Here is a 7,531-nt window from a genome sequence, read left to right on the forward strand (position 1 = left end):
CCATAGGGCTCAATGGCACTCTGCAGCTCCAACCCGGCCCAAGGAAAGTCTCCCATAGGGCTCAATGGCACTCTGCAGCTCCAACCCGGCCCAAGGAAAGTCTCCCATAGGGCTCAATGGCACTCTGCAGCTCCAACCCGGCCCAAGGAAAGTCTCCCATAGGGCTCAATGGCACTCTGCAGCTCCAACCCGGCCCAAGGAAAGCCTCCCATAGGGCTCAATGGCACTCTGCAGCTCCAACCCGGCCCAAGGAAAGTCTCCCATAGGACTCAATGGCACTCTGCAGCTCCAACCCGGCCCAAGGAAAGTCTCCCATAGGGCTCAATGGCACTCTGCAGCTCCAACCCGGCCCAAGGAAAGTCACGATACCAAAGCTTGAATGAATACGAAACTTTCGTACTTGTTGCGACAATATGATTCTGTCGCACAAACTGTTGTGCAAATTGTCACAAAGTCACAAAAATATTGCAGAAAATACACAAAAGTTGTAAACTTTTGAAAAAAATATGATGAATGGAATACACTTGGGTGCAGGCATATGTAGCCGATATCCGCCGAAGATATGAAGTCTCGCATTTTTTGGCGGATATCGGCTACATGTGCCTGCACCCGAGCGTATTCCATTCATTCGGGTGCAGGCACAGGTAGGAGGCGGATGGCGCTATTTTCGGCTTGCCAAAAATATACCCCAGACGCCTCGTCTGAAATAATCTCCCCAGCTGTTGCCACAGACCTGTGTAACTCCGCTGGCTGAGCTGGGAGTAAGGGTTCACCAGGTACATTGCGGCAGAAGCGACATCACAAGTAGAGGAAGTGGTGTTACATATAGCGGAAGTGACGTCACGCAAAGTGAGACATGACTTCCACAAGCTCGGGGATGCAGTTAGGTCTGGCGCCTAAGGTGGCACCGGACTTGTCATAGTGGCACATTCCTGTTGAAACTTTAAAGATGTCACTATCCCTTTAAAGTGGTCCCGTCACCAGACATAAAAAGCTGTATAATAAAAGCCCTTTTCAAATTAAACATGAAACCCAAAATCATTTTTTTATTACCACATCCAGACCCATTATAAAAGCATTTAAAAATCCCAGCTGTCAATCATATATTGCCTGCCCCGCCTCTATGGGGCAGAGAGTTACTTTCACTTTCAATTCAGAACTTTTTAGATGTTGTTGCACTCCTTACATTCCCCCTCCCTCCTCACCATGTAATTATGTAACCAGTGCATGGATATGGGTATCAGGTCCCCCTATACTGGCACAGAAACAAAATATAGGCAGGATGCAATGCCGCTTTGATGCCTGCTTTGTGTCCACAAAATGGCCCCTGCCTGCTTAATGCAATTGTGAATTCCAAGGCTGAAGAAAATAAGATTAAAATAATTTATATAGTGTAAGTAAAGTTCATTTTGCTTGACAAACACAATAGAAAACCATTTGGAATTATTTCTTAAGGCGACAGGTCCACTTAAAGCTCTGTTTTTTTTAATGGTAAACAGTTACTATCCTTGCAATCCTATGTCTTTTTTACCAAGAGGAAAGTAATTGTGAGGTCAATATACAGTAATATTTCATGTTGTTCAGATGTAATTTCAGCCTATGAGTTGCACACAAAGCTACACACAGACAAAAATGTAAATGATACTTAAACACTAAAGACTTTCCGCATGAATATACTATGCAAAATACAATAATACATACAGATATAATATGCCCCTGAACTGTGTTAATTGAGGCTTGTACTAGAGTAAGGTTTTTTTTTTATTCAAGATCCTCATTTCCTCCTCAGATTGAACCCACCATGAAAAGGGCCACATCAAAAGGAAACCACAGCACATAAGCATGCTCATTATTTTTAATATAAGCAATCATGGATCTGGAAAAGGCAAGTTTCACCTTAACTACAAACTGCCTGCATTTTAGTAAAACAAACATACATAAAGGATTTCATAGTAAAAACATCTGGGGGTAGAAAAGAGTGTCATTTTTATAAGAATTCTGGCTTTAAATAGAATGTTTAAGCACCAACTATACAGGTAAAGAACATTAATGATTGATTATAAAGAGGGTCACATAGATGTCAGCACCAAGGTCAGGGAGCAGCAGGTATTAGAAAAAGAAATAAAAGCCTTTAATTACAAATCTGCTATATTATTTCACACCTTCCAAATCCAAACTGAATAAAGGTGGCCATATACTGGCATAGTCTGTATGGCATCCAACGGACTGGCCTGCTGGACAAATAGACCTATAGTGCACCATGGGTAATATACAGTGTGGCCACCTTTCTATTGTTCCCTAAACAGCAGGAAGTAAAAGTTTCAAAGTTGCCCAATCAATGACTGTGCTGTCAGCATATGGGCACCAAACATATGAAACAAAGTGAAATATACATAGAAAGTGGCATTATACAGCCCTTTTTAACATAAGCTGCATGAATAGTGCTTGGGTTGCCTATTATTTTAAATAAAAAATATTCATGTTTCTGTTATTTCTGATATGAAGTCAGTTTTACTTGAGGACTTTATCAAATAATGATTAACGCCACAAATAGCGTAAAAAGCTGTTTAAAATAAAATGTTGAAAGAGTGTGTTTTATTTTACACCATCCAATCAGCAGATTTTACACCATTATTTTACACCGCTACTGCATACCTTCTAACCATCCAGTGGGACAGTCCCGATTTTAACAGCTCAGTCCGCAGTCCCGGATTATTACTTAAAAGTCCCTCATTTCCCTTTGATCCCCTGCACTGAACACTAAAAAAAAAAATAAATACAAAGCTTCTCAAACTAAATTTAATAAGTAGGCTTTTGGCAGAGAGCCCAGAAAACTCAACAGGCAACACCTGCACTTAGATACAGTTGTAACTAATAAGCTAAACAGGTCTCTTAGGGGAACTAAAACTTGCAGTTTAAAGGGCAATTTCAGCTTCAGTAGCTAAACTGTAATAACACATAAAACGAGACCCCTCCAAAAATGTATTCACATTTTGTAAAATGGGAGTGGTATTTAAGGGGGCGTGGTCACAAAAATGGGCATATCCAAAAAAAATCCACAGCACAACGCGCAGTATCTGTTTTTGTCCCTCTTTACATTTTTCAAATGTTGGGAGGTATTTAAAGAAAAAAAATTCAAGCACCAAGTTTTGGCATGCAAAAAAATTCTGTGATGTAAATTCTTGTGAGTAGGGCCCAATAATCCTGTTTTACTCTGTAACCTTGTTTGCTAAATTAGAATGAGTTTCCCCATGGGGCAACTTCAGAAAAACAAACTGTTTCCCACTGGTGATTTACATGATTGCTGATGGGAAAGCTATTTGTGGACTAAGGTTCAAATAATCCCAAAATCTTGTTTATGCACCAAAACAGGGGACTTAGTGTCCATGCACAGGCTACACAATTACAGACCGTGAAAGGGGGGGAGAGAGGGAGACTATCAGGAGGGCAGTGAAATCTGAGTGCAGAACAGAAAGTGAAAGTGATTTGCTGTGCCCATATATATAATTTACAGCTGAGATTTAGCGTTTATAACAGGTATGGAGGTTTAAATAATAAAAAAAAAATGAGTTTCATTTTTAATTCAAAATAACTTTTATTCAGTTACAATTTTGTTTATATCTGGGCAACATAAAATGCTAGCATTAGAACTATAAATGCCAGGGGATGGGGTTCAGAGGACCAATCTCTGCCACCAAGCCAGAGACACTGTAGTAATATCCTCAGTTATAGTAAGAAATTTTCAATGAACGCTTACCTACTGTGCCCATATTAAAGGCTCTGGATAATCATACAGCTAACAATTCTTATTTATTTTTTATTTACTTAATTGCATCATGAAAATAGAACAGTGTTTGCTTGGCTCCATTTCAAAACAAATTAATAAATAGTTTAGACAAACAGCTCTTTTAAAAAAGAAAAAAAGGGAGTTTAATATAAACCTGACTTTAATTCCCCTTAGGGAATGAAACATTGGTTCAAAAATAAAACACTATTTATTAATTTTTATTAACAGACTAGTATGTGCTATGCTGTTTGCTAAATATATAGCACCCTGTTAAAAGTCTTTCAGTACGAGTGCAGCTACTTCGATAACATTATACGAGCAGCAATTCTTTGGCTTCAACGATCAATTTTGCATGCGTGTTGATGTCACTTTCAGATAGCGTGAAACATTTTCTACCTAGGGTTGACAGCTCTGCAAAATGATTTGCAGTGCCAGTGCATGGCATCCTAATGTAACACTGTATGTATATGAAAACCATGGTTCGATTTAGGTGCCCTCACCCTGACAGGGTTGCCACCTTTGCCGGGTTCTATTCTATTGCATGCACAATGATGTCAACGCCGCTCGTCGCCAATATCATCACGCAAACCGCTGAGGTCATCACGCAACATCATCACACATTGACATTTTGTGGCCACATGATGACGTCAGAGGCAGGGTTATTTCATCCCCTGAACGCAATTTGGAGAATTTTTGCCCATTTTTTTTTTAGAATTTTTGAAAACTGGGCAGAGGGTTTTGATCTGGACAGCCCCTTGAAAAACGAGCTGTCCGGGTCAAAACCGAACAGGTCCAACCCTACACCCTGATCACTGAGTAATACTTTTTTAAAGGAGAACTAAAGGCAGAGGGTTTTGACCAATACAGCCCCATTTTTCAAGGGTCAAAACGGGACAAGTGGCAAGCCTACACCCTAATCACTGCTTAAAGGAACAGTAACACCAAAAAATGAAAGTGTATAAAAGTAACTAAAATATAATGTGCTGCTGCCCTGCACTGGTAAAAGTTGTGTGTTTACTTCAGAAAGTCTACTATAATTTATATAAATAAGCTGCTGTGTAGCCATGGAGGCAGCCATTCAAAGGAGAAAAGGCACAGGCACATAGCAGATAACAGATAAAACACTATTGTATTCTACAAAGCTTATCTGTTATCTGCTATGTAACCTGTGCCTTTTCTCCAGCTTTAATGGCTGCCCCCGTGGCTACACAGCAGCTTATTATATAAATTATAGTAGTGTTACTGTAGCAAACACACCAGTTTTACCAGTGCAGGGCAACAATGCATTATATTTTTATTACTTTAAAGCTCTTTCATTTTTTAGTGTTACTGTTCCTTTAATCCTTTTTTAAAGGAGAACTAAAGCTTAAAAAATAAATAGAGCAGAAATATAGCACATTATGTTTTATGTTTATATACCAGCCCAAGGCAACCACAGCCTTTAGAAGTGAAGATTTGTTCCTCCAAAGATGCCCCAGTAGCCCCCCCATCTTCTTTTCTGCTGATTCCCTGCACATGCTCTGTGCTGCTGTCACTTACTGAGCTTAGGGACCCACTCACAATATACTGTATATATAGAATATAAATGGCACAATATACTGTATATATAGAATATAAATGTCACATTATACTGTATATATAGAATATAAATGGCACAATATACTGTATATATAGAGTATAAATGGCATAATATACTGTATATATAGAATATAAATGTCACAATATACTGTATATATAGAGTATAAATGGCATAATATACTGTATATATAGAATATAAATGTCACATTATACTGTATATATAGAATATAAATGTCACATTATACTGTATATATAGAATATAAATGTCACATTATACTGTATATATAGAATATAAATGTCACAATATACTGTATATATAGAATATAAATGGCATAATATACTGTATATATAGAATATAAATGTCACATTATACTGTATATATAGAATATAAATGGCACAATATACTGTATATATAGAGTATAAATGGCATAATATACTGTATATATAGAATATAAATGTCACAATATACTGTATATATAGAGTATAAATGGCATAATATACTGTATATATAGAATATAAATGTCACATTATACTGTATATATAGAATATAAATGTCACATTATACTGTATATATAGAATATAAATGTCACATTATACTGTATATATAGAATATAAATGTCACAATATACTGTATATATAGAATATAAATGGCATAATATACTGTATATATAGAATATAAATGTCACATTATACTGTATATATAGAATATAAATGTCACAATATACTGTATATATAGAGTATAAATGGCATAATATACTGTATATATAGAATATAAATGGCATAATATACTATATATATGGAATATAAATGTCACAATATAAGGCTGATTAATAAACAATCCACAATCTCATTACATGGCAACTTAGCGCACTCTGCATTAGAATTTAATAATGCGCTCTGTAAAATCAGCTTATATGACATGCAAACTTCATTTTCTGCTTGATAATTTGCAAAGACCCCTAACCTCAGCTTTAGAACAGCCGCTCAGAACACATGGAGCATGTGCAGTGTCACTGACACTTCTAACAAGGCCTGGACCATTACTACAGTAACAATGCTGCAGCTTTAAGCTGGTGCATTCAGTATTGCTGGCATTTCTCCCCATACTCGTTTTTATGGTTTAATTTTCCTTTAAATCTGTTACATAAAGTTACCCCCAAACTACCAACATCTCTATCTGCTATAGGGAGAAACTATGGAAAGGTCTTTATGTTGCATAACTATCCACAACGCTGTGAGACCCAATGATTTATGTTCAATGAATTAGTAACTTGGCTCATTTATTCACAACTCTACCTTTATTTATTAGTGGCAATGGAATAAGAACTTCAGCGCAATGAATAAGTGTTCCTATGAGTTCTATCTGTATTGCCTAATAAGATGAAACTACTTTGCCGATTTGCTTCGTATCCTGGTTACCCTATGACATACCGCCCAACAGTGCCGCCCGCAGTCCCGGATCGCTGTTTAAATGTCCCGCAACGCCTTTTAAATGTCCAGCTCCTCGGCTGCTGCCGGCAAGCTAATCCCGGCGTCACACGCCTCATCTCGCGAGATCGTGACGTCACGCAGGACGTCTGGAAGCGCCGTGACACGCACGTATAGAAGCGCCGTGACACGCACGTAGTGCCCCTGGGGGCGGAGAGAGAAGGGATGTAGGAGGAAAACTTGATAGTCAAAAATCCAAGATTAATGAAGTCAAATTGTGCAGGGGCGGGAGAAAAAAGTATAGGGCGAAAGATAAATAAATACAGGGAAGAAAGGGGTTGTGGAACTTGAACGGTGGTGGGTGTAGCATTATGGGGAGCTGAATTCTGCTGCTGTTTTGCGTGTGTTTATTTTGGCTTTCATTAAAGGGACAGTAATAGAAATATTTTTATAAGAAAATCCTTTTTAAGTAATTTCATTAAGTAACGTTATTACTTTAACCGCTCTTTAAAATAAATACTGTATGTATTGTAGAAGTCACGCTTCTAGTTCCACTGGACATATATACTTACTATATGGCATACCTCCCAACATTTGAAAAATGAAAAGAGGGACAAAAAGTTTTGGCGTGCGCAGTGCGGCAAATTTTTGACCACGCCCACTTTTGTGGCCACGCCCCAATTACCACACCCCCATTAAAAAAAAATACTCCTTTTATATAGATGAAATGGCGGGATC

At 37.9% G+C, this 7,531-nt stretch overlaps 1 protein-coding gene across 3 annotated transcripts in view; it reads right to left on the bottom strand.

Annotated features, from left to right (window-relative positions):
* tasp1 (taspase 1) overlaps positions 1–6,914 on the bottom strand; it is a 119,301-nt gene extending 112,387 nt beyond the window's left edge. The window contains exon 1 of one of the 3 annotated variants that reach the window (XM_012962750.2): positions 6,797–6,914. The gene's annotated coding sequence lies outside the window, so the exon portion shown is untranslated. 3 annotated transcript variants of the gene reach the window in all.
* Positions 6,915–7,531: the final 617 nt, after the last annotated feature.

This window comes from Xenopus tropicalis, chromosome 5, assembly GCF_000004195.4.
Source record: "Xenopus tropicalis strain Nigerian chromosome 5, UCB_Xtro_10.0, whole genome shotgun sequence".
In the NCBI taxonomy this organism is placed as follows: domain Eukaryota; kingdom Metazoa; phylum Chordata; class Amphibia; order Anura; family Pipidae; genus Xenopus; species Xenopus tropicalis.